General features: G+C 49.9%; 1 pseudogene; it reads right to left on the bottom strand.

The window, feature by feature from the left end:
- LOC141938270 (hydrocephalus-inducing protein homolog) overlaps positions 1-25,483 on the bottom strand; it is a 90,107-nt pseudogene that overhangs the window by 23,959 nt on the left and 40,665 nt on the right.

Genomic DNA, 25,483 nt, shown 5'->3' with positions numbered 1-25,483 from the left:
AGCTGGATTTGGCATTCATCTAAATGCAGCGAGCGGTCCCACTGTGACCAAGTATTAATTAACTCGAAGTTCATACACAATTTCAACAGCCACTTACTTATCCAAGTCAAAAGTGTCAGTTTTGAGAGATGAGGGAGAATTTTGATTTCTTGTTTGAAAGCAGAAATTGTGTGGGAATGGATGCAGCGGAAGTGAAGTGTCTCATGTTCCTGGGGCAGCAACCAAAGCTCGCCAGCACCTTTAAGCAGGAGCCACAGGATTTGATTTTTGGGTGCACAAGACTTCTCGGCTCCTGCTGAAGCCCACAGACCTTGACCATCCCATCACTTTCGATGAGAAGAGTCAGAGGAGGGTCTGAGGCCCCTCAGGCTCCATCTGACAGGGCTCATGCCTCTCCCAGAGTACTTCCACGGGATGTGGCTGGTCCAGTTTTGCAGGGGACAGGCACTAAAGCTCCTCAGGCACTTTGGTTCAGCTGAAGCTGGACCAGGGCCAGCCACCACTGGCATCGCAGGCACAGCGGCTCTTTGTGGAGATCATCCTTTGGCAGCAGTACTTCCCTCTCTTGACAGGTCACAGCCCTGGACGAAGTCTCCACTGACTTTACCAGAGTTATTCTGACTTGCATTGCTTTTACAGATGGCAAAGCATGACCCAGTAAGTCCTCTCCTTCCTCGTGCTTTGCACATCAGCCAGATGATTTATAAGCATCAGGTGAGCTCCTGATTCTCTATCAGATAGAAAAATGCTTCTCAATCCGACTCTGCCCAGAGGTCCCTCCGATCAAATCAGTAGCTCTAACAATAAATACAATTACAGTCTTTGTTCAAAATTAAACAAGCCCTGACAGCAGTATTTTGCAGATGCTATTTAAAGTAATCCGTACCAATTACAATTGTACCAGATGCTTCAAAAATCATCTCTGCCAACAGACGACTGTATTGACTCCCGTGACCGATAGCAAAGGAGGAGAGATGTGCTCCAGCCGTCTTTGTGGCAGGGATCTGGACACTCACCATTTCAGGATGCTTTCAGGGGGACAAGCGCTAGAGCTTGGAAACACAAAGGGTGTGTCTGCAAGGGTGAAGAATACTAGGAAACAGGGGGGAGCAGAAGAAGTGCTTGAGCATAACCAGCTGAGAGCAGCAGGATGCTCCTGGGTGATTAGAAAGGCAAGCAGGAGGCTCCTGGCCCTGGGAAGAGAGAGGTTCTCAATCTCCTCTCCTTAGGGAAAGGCTGCAGGAGGCCGAAGCTGGATCTCAACAAGTTTGTAAAAGGGGTGAACAGGACAGTCTGAGGTGGTAAGGGCCAGGCTGGGTGGGCTTGGCAGGCCAGTTTCACCCTAAAGGAAGCCAGAAAGCAGCTCAAGCCTGAGCTGGGGCATCCTGGGGGTTGAGGACCAGCAGGTACCTGGGCTCTGCCCAGGCACCCATGCGCTCTGGGTGCCTCGTTGCACCCCGCGGCAGCACGCAAAGACCTTGCAACCCCTGACCAAGCAACCTCCAGAGCAAGGGGCTCACAGCTGCACCACAGGAAAAGCCAACCACGGCCCCTCTGCCCACCACCTCGCATCACTGTCCCTGCACGGTGCCAAGAGCAGAGAGAGGAAAAGGAGGGAGATGCAATGACGGTGCATGTCCTGAAGTCCTCACCTAGAAGGAAACGTCCCTGCTCATCTTGACAGCATCTGCTGAACCCCAGGAGGTGTCTCCACCAGCCCGCACTGGTGCAGGCTGCCCAGCATGCCCGGGGTAGGCAGCGATGCCACAGCTCACCCTCCCAATGGGGCTCTGCAGCGGGTCACCACAGGGAAAGACAGGAGAAGGTAAAGCAGCAACGATAACTAACGCAGAAGGAGAAACAAACCAAAACAAGCTCCAGTTTCATATACTTCCGAGGGTCTCATCCCCAGATCACCCAGACAGACACTGAAGCTCCACCCCCTGAGTACACCAGCACCGCCATCCACCTCCTGTTCAGAGGAGCAGGGTTTGTGGCACCAGCAGAAATCACAGATTTAAGGCTGTGCATGGCTTTCACCCTGTGTAAAAGGCGAGTTAACATCACTGCTGGGTTATTATTAAAGGTCACTCCCATAGCACAACTTAATTACCCCCTGCTTTACCAAGAGCAAGGCAGAAATACTCCCAGGAAACGTGCTCACAGTCCAATGGCCCCACTGAGCTCCTGGGGCCGGGGCAAGGGACGAGCAGACAGGATTGGCCTGGTCCAGGTGACACCGGGGACAGCTGGGGACAGCTGTGGGGTGATGGAGGCAAGTGGGTGAGGGAGAGGTGACAGGTACCACCAAAGAGGAAGCAAGCAAAGCAAGCTCACAGTTGGAAGGGTTTCACACAGAGGAGAAAGATGATTCTCCCGAGGGCAGAGCAGCTGAAAAGGCGGCATTAATTGAGTTAGGCACTCTCAAAATGCATGACATGCCAGCTGGCCCAGAAGGACCCTTGGGGTGCCCAACCCCCCGGGACTCCTGCCTCCTGCTACAGGAAGCGGATGGTGGGAAATAAACCAATCCTTCTCGCACCAGCCTACACCATTAACTCTGGGGTGGGCACCTCTTTGGGCTGCCCCGCTCTTTGCAGAGCCCCATTAAATCTCCCTGGGACCTGAAGTCCTCCCCAGGCTGCTGTGCTGTAGAGAGCTGAAGGTTTACCCTCTCTTTGCCCCTGGCTGCCTCCATCTCCAAGTCAGGAGACACAGATTTATGGTGATACATCCCTGACATCCCAAAGTCCTCACCTGGCCTGTGTGAACATGGGGTCCATACTGCCTTAACCCAACTGCTACTTGTTCTCTGAGTTGGCAAAGACAAACCACCTGCTTCTGCAAGCAGCGTGGCAATCTGTCAGAGTTCAAGGATCACCTGGACAATGCTCTTAGTCATATGATTTCATTCTATGTGGTCCTGCGAGGACCAGGGAGTTGGACTTGATGATCCTTATGGGTCCCTTTCAACTTGAGATATTCTATGAATCAATGCTCCTGCGCAGCTACAAGGGCAGTAGTAACAGCAGGTCTTCCCACTGTGGCTGTTTTCAGGGATGAAGAGATGGACCAGGTGGATAAGAGATGATTTTTTTATAACAGGCTCATTTAACAGAGTCTATCACAGCATGGAGTGGCTCCTCACCTAAGAGCACATGGAGCTGGTGGCTGTGGCCAAAGAAAACATTGGCAAAGAAACCATTGTGGGACCAAAACACTGGCTCTGGCTTTTAGAGGAACAGCAAGCATTGCTTCTGCTCCACGCCGGGACAGTCTCCTGTGTCCTTGGTGATACAAGAGGAAAACAGAGCACTGGCACATGCCAGGCAGATCCCACCCTTTCTGAAAAAGAAATACACGATGATGTTTTGGGAAATGATCTCCCTGACTGGTATTCTCCTCATCTGCCTTAAACCAGCCAGTCAGCAGCAAGAGATCTGAAACCCACCCAAAACCCATCCTGCCCATCCACCATCCCAATATCAGCCTCTCGAGGGGAAAGAGTGGCTGTACACAAGGATGAGCACCAGTTTCACTGTCTTGTGAGTGTCCAGCCTCACGCAGAACAAAATCCCTGTTCTCTGGAAGGGTTTTTGCTGCCCATCCCTGTCTCGGCAGCAGCCAGCTCAGGGCTGATGATGGGACCAGCAGGGAAGCTGGGCTCTCCATCACCTCTGCACTAGGCAGCACCTTGGACTAGAAGGAATCAGCACAAAAATCCCCTGTGCAGATTTACACCCAAAAAGATGTGAAGATTTGGCACCTGGATTCAAATTTGGCTTGAGCCTCTTCTTCTAAGAGTTTAAAGATTTCTCACCTACCCTCTGAAGACAGGGATGCACCAGGAAAGAGCACAACGATACTAGAGACGGCACTCTTGGGCAGAACGATGCCAGTGGGCTCAGAGGGATTTTCCCTTAAGGAAAGCTGTTTGATGCATAGCTTGCTGGAAGCAGGAAAAGAGTGAAGGGTGAGAAACAGCTGGTGAAATTACAAGAAACAAGGTCTAGAAAATTTTGTCACCGTACTCCTCATTGCCACATGCAGTGACAGCAGGTCAGCAAATAAAGGACTATAAATAGCCCATCCTGCCCCCCAGATTTCATCTGGTGGCTTCACTACTCAGTGCTCTACCAGAGGGATGATGGGGAAGCAACAGCAGCAGTCCCTGAATCGATGCTCTCGCTCTACCTCAGCCAGGCTGTGACAGCAAGCCGTTCCCATGAACAACAGAAAAATTTAAAAAAAAAAAATCAACATTTTGTTTCATAAACATTGAAGCTCTGCAGAGACCGGCCTTGAGCAGCAGCCTCCTGCCCAGAGGGAATTGAAGGACGAGTCATCCAGGCCGCAGAGGCGTAACATCATTTATAGGGAGAAGGATGCTGTTTGCAGTGCAAACGTACCTTGGGTTCCCGCTGCGTGCCCCGGGTAATGAAGATGTCCAGAAAGCAAAGACAGAAGTCAGCTGCTCCCCAGGTTTGCTAGCTGAACATCGCTGACAGAGCAAGACGTCGTCACCTTCCAGACAGCGTTTGCTGACCGGCTACAAAACCAGAAGGCAACCCCCATCCCACCACAGCCTGCTCGGGGCGTGGGTGACACTGGGACACCTCCCACACTTTGTCCTGAGACAGTCAGCTGCCCGACAGCACCTTGGGTAGGACGTGCAGCGCTTTTCACCCAACCAATGTTTTCTCCTTCGCCCTCCCTACGCTCAATCTGCTCCTCCAACAGCCTGGGGCTGCTCCCCAGTCCCCGAGGCGAAGGACAGCTCTCAGGGTCTGTCACCCTGTGCAAAGGAGGAGGCTGAGCCTCAGAAAACCCAAGAGTAATAGTTAAAGCAATTCTCACGCAGCTGTTCTGGGCTCCAACCTCCACCACAATGGCCCAGGTGAAAGTCCTCCAGGTGTGCGACAGCGTAATGGGCAGTCAGAAGCCCTGGGGCAGCAGAAGCTGTCTCAAACCTGCAGTCAGGCTCCCAGGAGCACTACCAGAAGGTGCCATGCCCAGGCCTGGGGCAGGCTGGCTGACTCGCCAGCACGTGAGCTGGGAAAAGAGCAGCACCGTGCTGGAAAAGGCACAGAGATGGAGGGTGCATGGTGACAGCAGAGAAGAAAGAAGCTTACAGACATGTTGCAAATAGAAAATCATCAGCCCCCCAACCTTTGTCCCGATAAAGCATCACTGTACCACACCTGGTATGCAGGTTTATGTCTCTAAGATAGACTTGGTAACAGCATATGCTCGCTTACGCCTGGCTCCAAACCCCTCCCTGGCAATCATTTTATTTACCTTCCATTCTCTCTGGGTGCAACAGGCAGCAAATTTCCAGGTCTCCCTTGCTCCAGCTCCCCAGTGTCTCTCCACAAGCACAGAGCCTCTCCATCAGCTGCCACCCCAGAGGTGAAGCCTGCCTGGCACCAGTCCTTGCTCCAAGACACTCCATCTCTGAGAAATAAGAGGCCACTTCTCCCTTACACCAAGCAAAACACTTCTCTGCTGCTGCCAAACCACATGGAGCTGAAGGCCGCATTCAGCAGCACGTTTCCATCACAACTCAGCCCTTTTCTAACTTACCCACGGGATTTAAGCAGGAAAAGCAGCACCCATGGGGCTACCAAAGCCCAAAACGTACTGCCCTGAGGAGCTGATGGCACTGGGGGATGAGGAGGGGGTATGGTCTACTGTCACCCATCTGAGACTCCCCAGCACCAGGGGCACGGTGGATGGGTGCATTTCGGATGTACATGCTTGCTGCTGCTGTTGCTACCTCTCCCCTCCGGTGGCTGACAGAGGACTGCTGTCAGATTTTTGCCTTGCACTGTTTTTCACTGCCTGCATTTTCCATTTCTTCCTTGTTACAAAAACAACAAAGCAGAAACCCCATCAAATATAACAGAGAGTTGGGGTTTTCTGGTCAGTAACAAGGCTGGGATCTGGCTCGCAGGGTCCCTGCACTGCAACCTGCCAGGGGACATGGAAGGAGAGAGGGCGGAGGAATGAGAAGTTACTAATGCTGTAGGAAGACCCACTTGGGAGGAGAAAGGCTCCTGGTTGGTTCAAAACACATTGGCTGAGAAAATCCTGGATGGAAAGGAAAGAGTCATTTTCTACATGTTTAGCTCAACAAACCCTTTCCCCAAAGAATCTACTGGCAATTCATTATGCTGGATTTGTAGCTACGAAGTTCCCACTCTCCAGACACGCCAGATCAATACGCAGAGGGAGTCTGACATGTGCCACAGAGGTGCAGAGCTCCCTGCTGATCCATCCTGGCACATGGACTGATTGGTGTGTGTCAGCTCTGTCCCAGGGAGGAAACGTGTCTCGCGTGAAGGGGACAAAGAGGTGATGCAGGAGGAGCAATGCTCAAAGTAAATGACAAGGCACAGGTCCTTAACAGAGGATGAAAACTCTAGAGAACAGCGAAGTTTGGGGATGAGCCTTTGGCAGCCTTTGTCACAGGTCTCAAAAAAAAATCCTTGTATATCCGTTGGGATTTAATGTCTTCCCTTTGATGGGAAAGCCAAACAGAGCTGAGGAGCTGGATACTGCCCTTGGAAAGGGGGACAAATCAGTGTTTCAGGAAGAAACCTTTAAGGTAAGAAATATGATAAAATGTCCAAATTTGACTCCAGACCTACTGTCTCCTGCTGGGTGACTCTGGTGACCCATTCCAACGCTGCAGAAAACATCTTGGTGCAAAGGCTTAACTCAGCTTTGAGCTATCAAAGGCCCAAAGGGTGAGGAGAATGTATTCTCAGTCTGTCTCTAACCACGTAGAGGTCTAGAAGAAGAGTAACCGTGAGAGATTTATGGCTCAGCAGCGCCAGAGAAGGGACCTGGGTTGGCGTGAGTTGGGCACGTCCAACCACACAGCAATGGTTGGACTGTGTTACTTATATGATTGCTCTGCTCAAAGTAGCAGCAGTGATTAAAGGGTAAGTAGGAAAAATAGGTTGAACAATTAGAAGAAAAAAAGATCTAAGCACGCAGTCTTGTCCAGGCAGAGGAACAACATTTTTCTCTCCTGGCCAAAATAAACGTGTGTGTCTGATTGATGGTGGGAGTCTCTGATGATCAGCTCCAGCAAGGTCAGATGGATGGATGGTTAAACTCTATTGATCTCACCTTCATGAGTCCTGATGTTTGATTCCCTCGATGTCAGACTGGGTGAGTTTGATCTGATAATTTAGAATACTAACAGTGCTTAATGTGGACCAGAAATAATATCTGACATGCTGCCCTTCTGCCAGGCTCTTAATGAGCAACTTGAGGTGTTAATAGCTTGGAGACCATCTTCATTTCCAGCTCTGCCACAGAGAATCACATGGTGTCTGCTGAGGGACCCACAGAAAGTACATTTCTGCTTAATTAACATACAGAGCAGAAAAGGGAGCTGCCACAACGCCCCCAGTGCTAACGAGCCAGTGAAGGGGCTATGCCAAACCCTTTGGAGCAGAGGCTGCTATCCTGCCAGATGCTCAGGACCCTCAACTGCTACCGACTCAGCAGAGTTGGGTGACTCAGCATCCCCTGGAAGAACAAGCACCTGCAGGCTCGGGTCCTAAGCCAGTTTAGGTGGAGACAGGGTAATTAAAAGCTGAAAACTGATTCAGAATTCACATTTCCAAAAACCTAAATTGGTTCTAAAAAAAGGAAAGAGTAAAGATAGACAGTGGCCCCAGAAGAAATTAATTCCACACAGGCTTTGCTGTAACATGCTTACTTCTCTGTTATTATAAAATATATGCATTGTTCTATCATCAAAATTAGATTTTCCCTCTAGCTTGCAATTAAACCCTAATCTAATTTACCAGGAGATGACGGGGCCTCCAAGCAGAGCTTACAGCTCTGCTCCTCCTTCCCTGCCCACCTCCCTCCACCTGCTTTTGCGGGCTTTCCTCTGCATGTTAGGGTCTCTTCTTGAAGGTGCCGTGCATCAAGAAGGGCCACACTAAAGACTGGTTGTTACTCGGTAAGATCCGGCTGTGAACAGGCTAGCCCAGTGCCCAGGTCTTCTCCGCCAAGCTCTCCTCATAGCCATAGCTAATCTCCAGTTCCCAGTAGGTTATGTCCTCTGAGCCAGATCCCAATTCTCTAAACAAACCTGTTTATTGATGATCTCTATTATTTGTAATGGCAGCACTTCAATGCACAATGGTTAACTTTGCTCAGTTTCCTAGGGCATTATGGAAAAACCATTTGCTACTGTAATTAAAACTGCCCAGACTAGACTTTTGTGCTATGCAGAGAGGCCACAGCAGGAGGAACTGCTGGAAATGTGTTTATAAATGTGCTCCAGCACGACTGCAAGATTCTTCTTGGGCTTGGAAACCACAGCCCAGTGCTGGATGGCCCCATTTCCCACAGACGTTCAGACAAGTGCTCCCACCAACACCTACAGCTGTACCCAAAGCTGCAGCAGAACCTGCCGTTTCCCTGTAAAACACTAAACAGCTGTTTGGGGAATGTGATGAGCAGTTTAACAGATGAAAATTCACTTCACCAGTGTGGTGTTTGCCTCAGGCCACAAAGGTCTGAGAAAGCAGCTTTCCAATACCAGCCTTCCTTCCCAGGGGAACCAGTATGGGGGCTACAGCAAAGCAGCAGCAAGAGACTGGGGCAGCAGCACATCGTTCTGGTGGCAGTGCCTGTGTAGGTTCTTAGCGTAAAATGACAACACATAGGGTTGGCAGGAAAGAAAAATCATATATCTGCTTGTCCCAGTGCCTAAGTATAGGTTTGCAGCTCCAGAAATAAAGTAGGACTCTAGGCTATGGACAATGCAAAAAGTGTTGGTAGCATCTCACAGCCCCAGCTTGGCTGGAGAACGTTGTCTCCTTCCCAGCGTCAAACTGGTGGAGATCACTTATTCCCTGAGAACCTAAGCCCGACCACGGCTGGTAGGTGTCACTCCCACAGGGAAAGTTGAAAGCAATTTGTCAGATCACAGGCAAACAGCCTTGGTCTTTGCAAAGCACAAACAGGACACGAGGAAGGAGAAAAGCTGCAAGGAGAGAGCAAAGGGGCACATACCTCATCTGGCTCACGTGGCTGTCCATCAGGAACGCTCAGTGGTACTGGACAAGAAGCTGGCTGCAGTTGGTCATCTCGATGTAACACACACCTTCAGTGTTGTTCAAGATGCAGCCAAAGTCCAGGGCCGTGGGCTGGTTATGGAGATTCGGAAAGTAGACTTCTCCCCAAACCGTGACCCGCTCCTCATGAGGATGCTCAAGAAATCGTATCTTCAGAACCTTCTCTACTACCTGGGTACACAAATCCTCTTCATAAGCAGGGTTAAATCTGATGGAGAGATGAAGTTCCTCCCCTATCTCCAGCTTCACGGGCTGCAAGGAAATGAAGAGTATTAATCATCAGTGTGATGAAGTCCCAAGGTCTGGCAGCACAAAACATGTAAATGTTCAACGTGTGACCCCAGCGTAGGCTTCTCAGTTCATCCTGCGTTCCCTTCACAGTGTGCGCCTGACTGCAAGCCCCACCACGCTCTTGTCTGAGACTATCTCAGGCTCATCTCACTGTGCTCTGCATCAATACACGAGGAAAATAAATATTCTTCTGCTGAATTCGGGACCCACAGAAGCTATGTGCTAAATACACAACTAAATCAGCACTCTGGCACACCAGGGCCTTTTGCCCCAACTCTGGAGGAACTCCTTTAGCCTCACAGCACAAGCAGCATGGCACTGCAGCCTCACCCTTGCAGGGACTAGTCACTGGCACAGCACAGAAGTGGTGGCCCTGTCTACGACAAGTGTTTAGCAGAGCCCATGTCCAACACCTTCCACCAACAACAGGGCAGGGGCCAGGCAGCAGCTGGAGGAGCTTCCTCAGCCTTCCTGAAAGCAGGGCTGCCCTTGAAGAAAGCAAGCTGCTCTTGAGGTTATCTGAGAATGGCTGCTGGAGAGCTCGATGGCTTCCAAGAGACACCTTTACTACACGGCTTGCCCAGACCTAGCTGCCTGCTCCCCTCTCCTCACGTCTTAGAGCCAGGATGTATTTCCCCAGTTCAGATGATAGTTCGTTTCCTTCAGCAGCTCGTTTCAAATCTGATTTAGTTCAGGCCAGTCTACCACTGAGTCTAAAGAATAAACTTCTCTACTAGAGGACCTCCCAACAGAAACGTACCACCACACTCCCCCCTCTTCAAACCCCACCATCAGAAAGGCCCACAGCTGCTCACCTGAACGTCTGCAGAGAGGGGCTGCTGGTCTGTACCGCAGATTAAGAAGGGCTGCTCTAAGGCCAGGACAATGCTGAGTGGCAGGGAGGATGCGTTTTTCAAAGAAAGAGGCTGGTACTGCAGAGTTAGGACATCACTGGGGTGCTACAGAAACAGGACACAAGGGAAAGAAACAATGTGAAGTTTTTCAACCCCAAAGGGCATACACCTCTATTTACTATTTTTATTAGTTTCTACCCTTCTAGGTGGTTTTTCTCTAAGTATATCAGATGCCTTTCATGTTTAGAAACCACAGCATCCCCCGGGGACAGGGAAACACTCTTGCATACAGAGGAGGGAATAGGAGCCCGAGAGGAGGCAGCTGCATGAACAAGATCAATAGCAGAAAGTGAACCCAGACCACTTGTCTCCAGTTTTGTATCCTCTCTCGAGAAGAATGGCACAAGATGATTTTCACTCACATACAGTAATTTCTTACAACCTTATCAGCTCTAGTAGCCTCATAAAAGCAGTGATGCTGGTCAGAGGAGAAAAGCGAGCAGGATTTGGCCCATAGTGGAGAGCCTGCAGCAGCCTAAGGTTAGCTTTGAACATCTACAGGCACATACAGCCAGCTAGAAACCTCAACAGTCGGGCTACAACGGGTGTCCTGCTGCCCCTGCTCCAGTGACAAGCTGTCTGTAGCCTCAAAGCTTGGCTCCACCTAAGCTATTTTTTCCTGTTTATGCATTGCTCTGGGCTTCCTGCATGGTTTATATCAACTAGACAGTGTTTGGGAAACTGGTTCTGGATGTATCGATATCAAACAGTGTCATAACACTCGATAAATCAGAGCACATGGCATCAAGCAGACCACAGGCAGACATCAGGGATAGCTGAAAAGCTTCTAATTAAACCCGAACTGCCTGCTCACAGGGTTTTGTGCTTCTCTGGAAGCCTGGGAACCAGAGGAGAGACCTGAAAACACAGAAACTAAATAATGAAATATCTTCTCTTTTTCAGACACCTCGCAGGAGAGGGAAAGGTGATGCAGCAGTCAGGATCCAGAGACTAAAGGGCATCTGCTTTGCGCTGGTGTTATCATCACTGCAGCTGAAGGATGTCTGCGGGTCCTTTGAAGAAGGTGAAGCTTGGGGAATTGCAAAGAGCTAGCATCCATACCAACAGCAGAGAAGGCAAAGAGAGACAAGAGATGACAGGCTTTTCTCATCAGCCTGAGGAGCTGACAGGAATCTCAGTTCTTCTCAGCTTCCCTACAGGATCGGTGTTCAGACATCACTGTGCCTTGGAGGATCCCCAAAAACCTCCCTTCACACTGAGTACAGGAACTGGTGTCTCTCTAGAAGTAGCCATGATCCCCCTCGGCAGAGTTTTACTTTGGTGAAGTTACAAACCAGTCCTATCTCCAAAAACATCCTCACTTACTTTACGAAGCACCTCAGGACGGGTGAGGAGGGGGTTTAGCATCGCTCAGCTGCAGCAGTCTGCTCGCCCACCTGCAGCCCCAGCACACGAGGTGGCTGTGCAAAGCCCACGCTGTTCTCGTGGGTCCCACACATCTCGCCCTGTGCCCTTGGCTCAGCAGTTCAATTCTATCTCCACATCATGAAGGCAGAATACAGCAAGGCAGAATACAGCTGGTGGGACTGCTCCCAATCCCAGAGGAGCAAAATATTGATCTCAGTGTTAATGGCAAAATCTTGGTCCAGCTCAGCTCAATAGTCAAAGTCCCACAGACTTGGAGAAGCCATTTAACTTCCTCCTTTGAACACAAGCACACCCCCCCACCAGGCTTTCAGTCATCAGCCATGCTCTTCAATGCCAGGATGAAACCCAGAGACTTACCTTCTCCACCCGGAAAGTGATTTCTCTGGAGGACATTTGCAGGACCGGAGCAATGAACTCGCACGTGACATCCACTTGCATTATCGGTGCCTTCCCTGCCTTGCTCCCCACGACGGCGTGGCACAGCAGCCGCTCCTTCACCACCTGCACGGAGGAGTCAGCCGTCACCCAGTGGGGGCCAGCAGGGCGTCCCGAAAACGCACTGCATTTGCTACCCACCCAGCCACAGACCGTATTACCGCCATCAAGTTACATCCACTGGGCTCCTCAACAGCCCCCTTTTCTTTTTATGCTGCATCCCATTTATTCTGCTCTCAAACGTCCGTAATGCTACACCCCACTATCCACAAAAAGCCCTTGTGAGTCATGTGCTGCCTACAATTGTAATAGTCCCTGCCCCAAAGGATTACTGTTTTGATTTGTACCACTGCCAAGCATAATACTTACAGAAAGCTGTAGGAACTGATTTAAAAAAAAAAAAATAATAATACAACTATATTAAGGAAAACAGGTGATAGAAGGGCCAATGCTAGCAAACCCTCCCTTGGAACCTTAGTGGACAGGATCCATGGGAAAAACCCAAATAGCCAGACTGCCTTCAGGTAAAGAGGGGGTCACTCATTCCTAGCAGGTACTGTGCCCTCCTAGAGCTGGTTTTAAAAGAAACCTCCCCAGGAAAGAGATGTCTTGCAGTTCACATGAAAACCCTCTGCTTAAGCTGGATGCTCTTACACTTAAGACTTTTTCCTGATTTCTCATGATTTCAGTTCCCCAAATTCCTCCCTTCATTTCTCACTCTTCCCTCTGATTCAACACCACAACCCAACTGCTCCTCAGAGTCCACAGACTCAAAATCATCCGTGTTGCGTGTGCAATGCAGGGAGTTGGGCTTCTGACCAACCTCAAGAGTATAAACTTCTTAAGACCCGAGGAAGGTGGAAAGCCCACTCCCAGGGTCTTGGCTTTGACTGCAGGAGGCAGGTAGCCACAGCTCAGCTCACAGATCCCCTTTTGGCTTTCCAGGCAAGACAGCCTCACCTGCACCCTGATCACTTTATTTCCTTTCTGGTACCTTTTCCCCCTTTCAGCAAAACCTTTGGGCTCCGAACTGCACAGGGACAGTCTCATCGCAGTCAACTAGGTGAGTAATCGAGTATTCCTCAAGCTACCACCAAGGCAATCCTTTAAAACACCTTTCAAAACACAAGTATCAGCAGGAGCTTGATGCAGATTTATTCCACATTCACCTAAATATCTGTGGTCAGCGATCTTGGAGAAAGGGAATGCACACCAGGGTTAGCTGGCAGCTTCTCTGGAGAGTTGGATTTCCCTGGAAAGAAGGGTCCAGGGAGGAGAACACCCAGTGATCCTGCTGAAATCTCCCCCTCTGAGCTGCCATCCAAGGGTGCTGCAAGACCTGCCTGCCCTTGGGACCCCGGGACTGGCTGAGAGACTGGGGCGAGCTGTTATGGAAATATTGACAAAGGCCAAGCTGTCAATTATAATGATCCCTGCGAACAGTTTCCCACATGGATGAACATCACCCCGATCACTACAGCTGACACACTGTTCATTTTTCTGCTCCAGGACTCAGTGCTAGACAAGCCCTCTGCCCATGTTTGTCTATAGAGGAAAAATGATGCTACTCCCAGACCCTCCCACCCTTCACAGGTGTTTTGTTTTACTCACTGCTTCCCCCAAATACATTACTTTGCACTTTTTTATTTACTTTCTGCCTGTGCTCCTAGTCTAAGCGTAACTTATTTTCTCTGCCCTTCCTTTCTGCCTCAGCACATGACACCTTGTAACCTGCCATTTGCCCCTGAAGTAGCAATATTTCCTTCAGCTTGTGTTTTGGTATCAGCAGGTTGGGTTTACGGTAGCCATGGAAACATGAAAAAGCCTTAGGAACTGATGGTGGCCAGCAAGGAAAGCAGCTGGTGCTGCCATGGTAACTTGTGACTCTTGAAAGCACTTGCTCCTGATGGGGAAGGCTCAGCCCTCGGGGGGGACCTCACCTGGGGAGTGCGGGAGAAGCCTTCCAGCACCATCTCCATAGTCTTGCCTGGCATCAGCTCCACCCTCAGCGGTTGAACCTTAAACACAGGGCAGGCAGGTCTGGGGCTCTGGGAGAAACCTTGGCCCTTGGTGGTGCTGACAGCAGGGACCCGATCGCGCTGGTGAAACAGGCCAAAACCTTCTGTTGACCAGTAGAGCTGATGGGTGCGCCGTCCTTTGTTTGTTATCTTGAAGTGGTAACAGCAGGGATCCAGGCTGGAAGAGAAAAAGAGATGGAAAATGTCATGGGAGCTGCTATCTCCCAGCGGCCACCCAGCTTCAGCACTCCGATGGCGTTATCTGACTGCACACTCAGCAATAAAAGCACCTCCAAAAAGGCTGACCTAGCTCAAAGCTTCAGCAAAAGCCAGACCTTGGTTGCCCCTAAGTTTATCAGCATCCAGCAGCTGCTCTGTTTGCGTACAGCAAGGAAGAGCTGCATGAAGATCATCATCTCAGCTGCCGCAGACAGAGCATCCCCAGCCCAGAGACCCTCCGGTGACCTGGGCACCCCTTGCCTCGCTGGCGGGGCCCCTGCCCTGGCACCCACGTTATCCCCTCACCCCCCATCCCTTCGGGAGCATTCAACCCTCATCACCCACAACATGTCATCCTTTGCCTGAACAGTGCAGCTGGTTTTGTGGTTTAGGAAGATAAATGCACTGTGAGAACACAGGATCAACAGAAGTTTCCCCAATACAAACACGGCAGCAAGACCAGGTCTGGCTGCTGAGGGGATTGAGCAACAACGAGAGATGAATAACGAGAGCTAGATATAAACCAAAATGAATATTCAATGGAAATTGATTTCTTCATGTAAAGAAACACTAACTGCAGGCTAGTCTGGAGTAATTATTTTATCCTCTATAAATCTGAGCATGACCAGGACATGAATTGTTCCTGGAACAGTTACTGTTTTTTTGAAAAGGACAGAATACACGACTTACAAAATGCACGTCTGCCACAAGCAGCTAAATACAGACCTGAGAGTACAGAACAAACCAGTCTTTGAAACAGACTGTTAAAACATGATGCGTACAAGCTTAGTGTGAAATGGTTTATGTGGTGGACAGCACAGATGAAAGCCTGGAGAAGCTCTGGGTGGATGCAGAATTTGTGGCTCTGGGAAAGCCCAACTCATCTGAGATGTTACCTGGGTCCCAGGTACCTGGGGTGGCAGCTCTGCATCCGACAGCAATGGCAACAACTCCAGAGTCTGCAGACCAAGACGTGAAGGGGGGCAGAGGACGATGACACAAATCACACTGACATTGTCCACTCCGTTGGGTAGCCAATTTGTGGCTGCACAGAGCACAGGACACGCTGGACAAGCATCAACCTCCCTGCAATGTCCCTGCTTATGTGGGTGGCTTGTGCATGCATATTTAAACCCCCCAAAGTCTATCCTAAAGAGTAGGATCAACCTGCTCTTTCTACCCCAAAATTTAGGTATTGGACCACCATGGACCCTCTTTGCAGCCAGGGAAAGGAACAGGCACCTCGAGAAGGCTATTCTTCCTGTCCCAAGAGGTCTCCAGCACAAGGCAGGCAGCACTTTGAAAAGGCTTATTTTTCTCCCATTTACGGGAACATGCCTGGTTTCAGACACAGGCGTTAGGACCAGTGAATCCCCTCCTTTGAGCTAAGCTCTTTAATTAACATTTTCCATTTATCCCACCCAAACTCAGTGGACTTCTCCTCCTCTCCCTTTCAGAGCTGGTCCTGCAGCCACCCTCGCCTGCCCGTGCCTCAGGCTGCCGCTGCGGCAGTGACACCGAGGAAAGCCGGTGGGAGAAACGAGGAAAGAGCGACTACGTCTAATAAAGAGCAGCCTGGCAGGGGAGACGGGGAAGGTGAGCAAACTGAGGGATGGTACGGGGCAAGGAAATTCTGCTGCTCCTCCAGGACTGCTGGGCAGAGGGCAAACAAAACAGCACCATTAATTTAGTCAAGGACCTGCTAACAAGCTACCACCAAGGTTTTCCGCTGTTGCGAGATGATACTCCATAGTGAAGGGAAAAACAAGCAACATTATCGCAAAGGGAAATATGATTATACTTGCAATGTAGCATTTTCCACCCAGAGGCTTCCAGGACCTGCTGTCTTCCTCCAAATCTTTATTTGAAAAAGTGAGGAAAGACATGTATTATATATGTATCAGTGACAATTTAACAGCTGGTTTCTATTTTGGTGGCTTTTGAGGGTATCTAACAATTTTCCAATGGCCATAGAAGGTTTCTAAAGGAAGCCCTGTGGCTTCAGGAAAACAGAGCCAGGACCTTGAGTGCTGAAGAACAACTAACCTGAAGGACTACAGCAAAACTCCTTCTTACTGAGCCCACGGCAGAAGTGGACGCTGAGAGATACCCTACCTGAAGTGGGGTCCCAAGTTGAGCTCCGGCGCAAAGGGTTTGTCAGTGACAATCGTGGTGCCAATGCCAACAGCCCGGACGGGGATAACGTAGGTGTGGCTGTTCTCTATGAACAGGTTCACCTCGTCCTTGAATTTCTCCGTGTCATCCAAGTTTGCTATGACAGCCACAGACACCTCTGTCTCGGGGGGAATCACTCCTTCACTGGGTTCAATCCTCCAGCACGAGCATTTGCCAGCCTGTAAGACAAGCCAAACACTAACTTAGCATGGAAACGATGGACACTGGTCTCTTGTGGGGTGCAGGAAAAGGAAGGACTAAAGATATGAGGATAAAAATCAGAAAGGCTCCATTTCCCTAAATCCAAGCTAGTGTCTGAAAACAGCAACTATGCAGGAGCTTCTACAACCTGTATTTTACCTTCCTTTAACAGACTCACTTCATTAACCCAGTTTTGCCCAATCCAAGGGATGCTCATCCTCAGGAGGAGGTTATTCCCCCTCCAGTCTCTCTTTTGGAGTGCACACCGAAGGAAGCTACTTTACCTCTCTTGGCTTCCTGACAATGGTGGCTGGGTTGGCATAAAGGCTCAAGGCCAGAGGAAGCCAGGACTGCTCAAATCCCACCGCAGCAGCCACATGGCTGGGGGATACTGCTGAGAGCCTGAAGAATAACTCTGCAAAACCGGCTGATCAAAACCCTGACACCAACGTCTTGTTTCCCAAGAGTTACTCAGTGCTTCTCGACAGCCCCCGAAGAACTGAAGCACTCGGTTCCCACTGATCACCAGCTGCAGTGAGGTGCCCCAGTGACCTCTGCTTTGGAAAATTCAGCTATAAATGTTCATAGCAGAGCAGTAAAGGAATAAGCAGAAAGCAAACCGGAAGGCACGTGCCCTGTAGGCATGGCCCGAGCTTCCCAAGCACTCTCTTCCCTCTGGTTTCTCATGGACATCTCTCCACGGATGAAGGTGCTGGACTTCCAGCCCCTCTAAAACCACATTCCCAGGGAGCAAGCCTGCAGAGAGGAAATGCACACAGTGCTCTCTGGCCAGCAGGAAACGCACTGGGAGGCAGGTGTACAGCTTCCAAGTGTCCATCACAGTGGTGGTGGTGTCTGCACTCCACAGTTCAGTGTTGTGTTTGGGATGACAGGCACTACTCACCCAAAACTCTGCAGTATTCTAAGAGAAGAGGTTTCCTGCCCCCCCCCCCCTTTTTTTTTTTTTTTAATGGAAAGCAACATGATCCTGCCATGATCCAAGCACATGCTTGATCCAGGTGAAGTTAGCTTGAGTTTCCATCCGTCAGACTGGCAGCACTCAGCTCTAACAGGACACCAGCCAGCCCAAGGGAGAAGAGCATCAGAAAACCAAGCAGCACTTTGAAGTCTTGAGAAGCATTTTAAACAACCCCCCAAAGCGACCTCTGCTAGCAAGCGTAAGACTGGGGGCCAGGGAAGCAATAACTTGCTGAGCAGGCAGGGTCCCAGCAGCGTGTGTAGGATGCCCCAGCTAGGCTAGCTCCTTAGGCTGGCTGTGCCCTGCACAGACAGCAGGTCAGGTCTGCACGTCTGCATCCCAGGATGGAGCATGCCAAAGGCATCAAAATTATTCCAGGTGCTGGCAAAATCAATCAATTCCACTCCATTTAACTTGTCCTCTAGAGCTGCAAAAGAAAGTCTTAAAAAAAACAAGATGAGAGTGGGATGGAGGAAGGTCGTTGGCACAGGGTAAACTCTGGGGCCTCACACAGGATCTCACCAACCCTCCTCTGCTGCCCCTGCATCCCATGCACAGCCCATCACCAGCCTCAGAGGCATCCACTGCGCTGTGACCAGCCAAGGGCTACCCAGCCAACACGTTCAAGCCAGTGAGTGTTAGGTTGTCTTTGCCCTCTGATTCATGGTAGCTCACTGGAAAAGGAGACCCAATAGCTCTGCTCCAGAGGTGAATCTGCATGTCTGCTATCTGGCAAAGCTCATTTATCAAAGCTTGGCAGCAAGCCAGGCAGTAAATTGTACCCAAGAAACTATGACTGAGGAATAATGATAGGCTGTCTCAATGGAGCCAGACTTTGAATTTCCCAGGGCGAGCCAGCGCCAACAGCCCACTCCAGAGGAGGAGGATTCACATCATGTCCTCATTCTTTCGGTTAGCATTTGATGTGGGGCCAAGGGGCAGCACGGGGCACCACTGAACAGGAGACCTGCCGGGACTAAAAGGCTCTGCCGGGCCAGATTCACTCAGGTTTCCAGGTCAGCTTCTGCCTACGTGGATCCAGGCTGTGTCCCAGAGACAAGGAATCTCTTGGAGCCACGCTAAAAAATCCCCCCACTTTGAAGACCACGATCTAACTTCTGAAAACGTTCCTGCTACTCGCTTATCCTTGAATGCTCCAGAACACAACCCAGTCGCCCTGTGCCCTGGATAGACAAAGACAGTGGCTACTTTTGTCCCTGTAGGAGCTTGCACAGAGTCCCTGAGTGCTAGGCAAGGGTGGTGATCAATCACTTATTCAAGAAGTTCAATGCTGAGATTATTAGCTTCTCCCAGGACAGATTTCCATTGCGAGTAAGAGCTGCCAAAATTTGGTTATAAGACACCACCGTGCATCCGAGAGATGGATGGATGGATGGATGGATGGATGGATGGATGGATGGATGGATGGATGGATGGATGGGATCGATGGGAGGGATCAATTGAGGGATGGAGGAAGGGATCGATAGATGGGATAGATGGATGGCTCCTCTAAGGGACGACTGAGGAGCCACCATACTAAGTTCTCTCGAAGCTACTTAAAGCTAGTTAATTAAAGTGATCTGGTCATTCTGGCCTTGCACGAGTGAAAGAGGAAGCAGAACTCAGTATTAAAAATGCAGCTGTACTTTACCAAGCCACAGCTCTAGAGAGAGACCATTCACACCTTTGTCAGCCGACCCATCGCTCCTCACGGACGCTGCACAAGAAGGGGAAATAAAACCTCATCCTACATCAGTTGTGCACAGAGCCTCTCCCAGGTGTTTCAGCAGGCCTGAGGTGGGGGACCCTGCGTTCTTTATTTTGAAGCTGCTCTTTATCCACACAAACTGCCAGTGGCAGAAGAGAGCCCCAAACCGCCCCAAGCCCCAGCAGGAGGTGGAGGTCAGGGCATGAGGCTGGCTAGATGCTCCCACCAACCACCAGCCGCCTCCTGGCACCTCAGCACCAGCATCTCCTCGGCAAAAGCACAGATGGGGACCACTTTGGTTTAGCCTCTGCCCCAGAACACCATCAAGGGGATGTTTTATGAAATCAAAAGGCAGAGCCTCTAAAAAAAAAAAGTAGTGTGGCACTCACTGCCACTGACAACAGAGCCTAACTTGTCAAGCTTGGTTCAGCCAATAGCAGACTGCTGAGTGAGCTAACGAAGCTTGTCTCCATTTGTGTCCTCAGTCCATAGCTCACCCCTCCAGATTCCATCTGCGCTTCCTTGCTGGGCTGGGGAGATCAGGGCCACCTGGTTTGATAACCAAACTCCTCCTGCTTTTCCTTTGGGAAAAGCACCCGGCTGAGTCACTCTTGCTTGTAGGAGCGTAACTGCCTTGAAGATTCTACCCTTCTTTAATTCAGTTAACCAACAGGTGCAGCATGATACGACAAGTTTAGTTTCCCTAGACAAGCAGAATAACAATTTCTTCCATTACTGAAAAACAGAAATTCTGAAAGGGCATGAACTCATATAAGATACCTTACGTGATAAAAACCAAACTCTCCCCTGTGGCCAGGTTTCAGGCACCTTTTCCAAGGTCTCCTCCACACCTCTTCTCCCCTTTCCAAGAGCCACATGCTCTGGACTTAAGCCTGCTGGACCTAAGCCTGTGCGACACTGGGAGGGACAGAGCCTTCCACCTTCCTCAGGTTTTGGTACAACCGGTCACCAGGACAAGACTGACGCTCCTGGACATGACCCCTGCTCATGACTGATGCCGTGTGTTTCCAGGCACAGTTGGCTACAATGAATGGTTCCCTCCAGCTCTGGCAAGACCAAACTGGGTGGAAATCAGCAAATTGGTACTGCTGTATTAGCAAAACATGGCCTTTAAAATATAAACTAATGGCTTAAGCCTAAAGGTGAGCTTTTGGGGCACCATGAGGCTCTGGTGGGACAGCTCTGGAAAGAGTTAAGCCTGTGCATCTTATCTTCAAAAGTTCTGCTCACCTTGGAAGAGATCACGTATTCAGGGCCAGTGCTGCCCGTATCCTGGAAAGTTAATTTAACACTCATTTCTAAATAGCATTGCAGATATCATTTGAAGGGCACAGCACTGTCTGTCTGCCTGTCTTGCTACGACCAAACACTGACGGGCTGGCTAATTATTCAGATGTTTGGAGGAAAAAAAAAAAGTAATTTACAGCAGATTTAAAAACCAGCCCCTCTTGCCAATTCAAGTCTGCTCCAACTTCAGTTGGAGAGAGCTACAAACAATGCCAACACGCTCTTCAAAGCCTTCCCTCCCCACAGCCTGAACAATTCGCTCGGATATCAGCAAAATTGCCCATCACCCAGAACAGGAAACAGAAGCAGCATCCCTTTATTGGCACTGTTTTTAAGTTTATCTCCACGTTTTGCTGTCTCTCCATATGGCCATTTCTTTAATAAAGGGAATGTTGTCAAAAGCTTGAGATACTAAGCAATGAAATTAGTAAATGAAACAAATCCTGCACTAATGAGGAGAGAGGCAAGTACGGGAATGAGAACTGCGTGTCCTCCCCTTGCTTACATCACGTTTGACCATGAGCCTTTAGACACTGCCTGAAAATCAACTGACTTTTCTTCAGTGAATCCCAGTGAGAAGATAAACAGTTACAGCTTTTTTTTTTTTTTTTTTTTTTTTTAAATTAAAAAACCTGTGTCTCTTCTGCAATGTCAGCTCCACTTGAATCTGACGGCAGCTCGTCCCTGGGAAGGTGGAGGGGGATCTACTCAGCAGGCACCCTCCTGAAGAAGACAACACATCTGGCTGTATGACCGCTGCTGGAAACCAGGCAGCAGCAAGCTCCACCAGCAGCACAGGGCTCTGGATTAGGGAGGTCAAGGATCAGGTCGAAGGAGTCAGGACCCCAAATTAGGACTGTCATAAGAAGAGGAAATCCCAAGAAAGGTCTTCTCCCTCCTCCCTCATTACAAGGCACTGGGAAACGACCGTTTGGCTCCCTATGGTAGCACATGAGAGACCCAGCATGGTGGTTATGCAGGGAGAAGAAAGCTGCCACTGATTAACAAAAACTACACCTCTGTCTTTTCTTTCCTGATCACACAGGCATGATATGCAGCTGCCTTCCGTGGTGCCAAGAGATGTCATTCTTAGCAGCTGAATAAAAGATCCCCAAGAAGACAGAGTGACAAAGAACAAGTAGGAAATGATCAAAGAACGATGCTTTTTCCTTTCTGCCTTTCTGCAGGGAGAGCAAACACTTCCATTAACCAATACAACTCTTTTGTACTGGTCAATATGGCAAAAAAATCAGGCACTTAGGGAAAGAAGATGACAGCGGCAGCAAGGAGGAGAAACAGCCATCTTTTTCAGCAGGTCGCATCAGTCCCAGCTAAGCTGCAGCAGCCCCTTCACCTTGACCTGTTCCTCCAGTCTTTTCTACCCAAAAAAGCTCAAACTCTTGCCTTGCAGGATCCAGAGGATCCTCTAACAGGGCTGCCTGGCAGCTGGGAAAGCAATGTGACAAGGAAAAGTACGTCAGACACACACAGGATTCAGCACGGGATGACACACTGGTCCCAGGGGTCACAGACCTGCAGACACCCTGGCACGCAGGGATAAGCCAACAGAGGACTAGGCTACAAAGTCCCTATGCTCTTCTTCAAACCCAGAAAAGCCCCATCTCAATGCACAGACTTGGAGGTTTTTTATTTATTTCTTTCTGGTGGCAGAGATGTTCAGTGCTGCTCCCCACAACTCAGAATATAAAAGACTCAACTCATCCAACAGAGAGAAGAGGAGACGGTACGGGGAAGCCTGTGCACGAGGGGTACTCCAGGTAATGCCTTAAGTCACCACCCCAAAGTGAAGTTATCCACAAAAGAGCATCTTGGCTTGCTCAGATAATGCTCTTTTCTCCCATAGAGCAAGAAGAAATCTTGGCTTGACAGGAACAGCAATTTGCATGTGATGGTTAATACCACCACCAAGGTGGCACCGTGACCATCTGCATTACAGCATTTTCCTTTCCTGTTTCGAACAAGATACCAACCTTTGACTTGCCCTGTTGCTGTCCCTTAATTTAATCTCATTCAGTTTGTTGAGCTGCCAGTCAGCGTGCTGTAACATTGCTGATCCAATGCTGCTGTGAAAATTTCAATCATAGCTCCTTCCTTTGAGCAGGGACCGTGATCTATAAGCCTAACTGCAAACAGCCACAGTTTCGAGAATAGCCATCAAACGGAGACAGGGAAATCACAGCTCACCGTCCTGCAGCAATCTCCAAGCAGGAAATCAAAGCAGCAGCTTTTCCATCTTAGAGAACACAAGACTTGGGTTCAGGGGCGCAACTGGATGCAGGATGTCCAGGTCACCCACCATCTAGGCTAAGGGACAGCCTCTGCTCTCAGATGTACGTGTGCAGTTCACCCTGATGCCTGACTACATCTCAAATTTTATCTCCAAAATTATTCAGTCCTCTCTTCTTCCCATCAATAAATGGCCAGGCAGCCTAAGGCAGCAGCAAAGGGCGAAACTTCAACTGAGGCAGCAAAGCAGCACCAAAGGAGGCACCTGCTGAGGACAGGGGAGCAGCTGGAGCACACCTCGCCTGCCGCAGTGCTGCCTCCACCCAGCACGCTCAGCATCAGGGTGCTGAAGAGTCTGAAGAGCCCTTGCTGAAACGACTGATCAAGCAGGTTCTCAGGACCTGCTTCCTTGAACACCTCCATGATAGCAGCAGCTGTCCTGAGAAGCCGAGATGCTCACCGTGGGGTAAGTCAAGCCTGTGAGGTCAGCAGGGGGGACTATGGAGCAGCAGAGCCCACCCTTACTGCAGGGAAAGAAATCATCCCTGAACCACCTCGTATTTATTGTTCTATTTATTGATTAGCCACCGTATTTGCAGAGATCGCAGTGAAGCAGGATAGGATTTATTGCCCAGTCCCATACCTTAGGGCCCTGAGGCAATGCAGAGGCAGATATACCCTGTGAGCCCCCCGGGTACACCACAAGCTGCCCGGGGAGGGAGGGACCGGGACAGCAGTGCCTGAGCAGCTCTGAGGGTCAGTGCCTGGTATGAGCACGCAAACCCCATCATTCGTACACCAGTACCACCCACCCCAGGTAGCTTGCTTTCGGCAGAGATGGAAAGCAGGTTTTCATTGTGGAATCAAAGCAAGCTGCTCTGGGAATCCCCCACTTTGAGGTTACATTTATCCCCCAAACAGCTGGAAAAGCAGCACGAGGGAAATTCAGCCCCCTCCTTGGCCCAGGAGGCTGAGCCTGTACTCTCACACACTGCTTGATGCTCCATCCACAACACCAAGTCCACAGTGCCAGGTCTGGGCTAACCAGCCCCAGAAGTCTGACCCACCTAGTATGGAGAAGAACAAACCTCCTCTGAACCCATTTTCAAGCCCCTCACAGATCCCCCCTCCAGTGGGGAGCACACCCCAACCAGCCTCAGCACACGAGCCTGTCCTGGCTGCATCAGCCCTGCTCCCCCTGCCAGGGAGCAACCCAACCTCCCTCGGCTATGCAGCTTCTCACACTACGCAGCCTCCATGAATTAAAGAGCCTTTTTCTGCAGCCAGTCTCCAGAGGTGCTCTGCAATGCGACACAGTCCACCATAGGTACACGACCCTTACACGTACATTCTTGTGCAACAACCCAGCTGGTTTGACCCCCAGTAGGTGTGAAACTCACCTCACTGCGAGCAGTTTGAGGACAGATCTCACACCCTAGTCTCTATCATTAACAGCAGTTCGACAGAAAGCAAATGCAGATCTAACAGGGAAACCGTGCGGAAACCCATGCCCTTTCAGGAGCAAAGGGCCACAGCGTTCTCTTGGTCTCAGAGCTCCAAGGACATGACTCTTAGAGATAAATTACCTTCCACAAAATAAAGGGAGAACTTGCAAAAATGATCCAGACTCATTTCTGCTCAAACATCTATGCAAATTCTCTGTTTTACTGAGGGGTCCCCCAGCTAAAACTGCCCCCAGAGCCAGGCTCCTCTTGCTGCATTGTGATGGAATACGTTGCTTTCTCAATCATATAGTGATATGCAAATGTTGCATATAAAAATCAAGTCACAGGTTGCTTGTCAGTCATTTTTGTCAGAAAATAGCCCCACAGATACTTACCATCTTTGCCCTGAAGGATGCAGGGATGACACTCTGATTGGAGCGGTGGAGACTTCGGGAAGCATCTTGTATAACTTGGATACTGACGAAATTTATCTTACTTGGGTGCACGTAGACAACTGCTCCTTCTCCAGTGCTCAGTAAATGGATTTTCTGCTCCAGAAAGCAGGTAGGAAAGATCAAAAAAAACAACAGAGAAAGTTTAAAATGATTAGACAGCTCTAAGGGTACTCCTAGACTGGGGGATAATTATGGCTGTTTGAAGTTTTTTCAGTGTTGTAAAACCAAAACAGAAGGCCTGGAGCAAGTGTGGGATCTGGACTGATCCCATCTGAAAAGCACAAGCTCCCATTATCAGGGGATAAAGAAACCCTGGTTCCTGTGTTTGCTTTTTCACACCTCCTCCACACTGTTAACTCTCCTTCCTCTACCTTGTGCCTGCTCCCACTCCTTTTACTGCTCAGTCTTGCCCCAGACCACCCTCCCTGATTTCTGCTGCTGCACAGCACACTTGGACAGTGACTTTAGCCCCAAAGCTACACCTGTGAAAGCCAGCACAAGTCAGAAGCAAAGCAGGCCCTTTAGAGTAGAGATCACACAAGTTAGTTGCCTCTGATTTGCACATATGTGTATTCCTGGTATTATATGGATA

Source organism: Strix uralensis, chromosome Z, assembly GCF_047716275.1.
Source record: "Strix uralensis isolate ZFMK-TIS-50842 chromosome Z, bStrUra1, whole genome shotgun sequence".
In the NCBI taxonomy this organism is placed as follows: Eukaryota; Metazoa; Chordata; class Aves; order Strigiformes; family Strigidae; genus Strix; species Strix uralensis.
The sequence above is the reverse complement of the archived record's forward strand: the minus strand, read 5'-3'. Positions and strand labels throughout refer to the sequence as shown.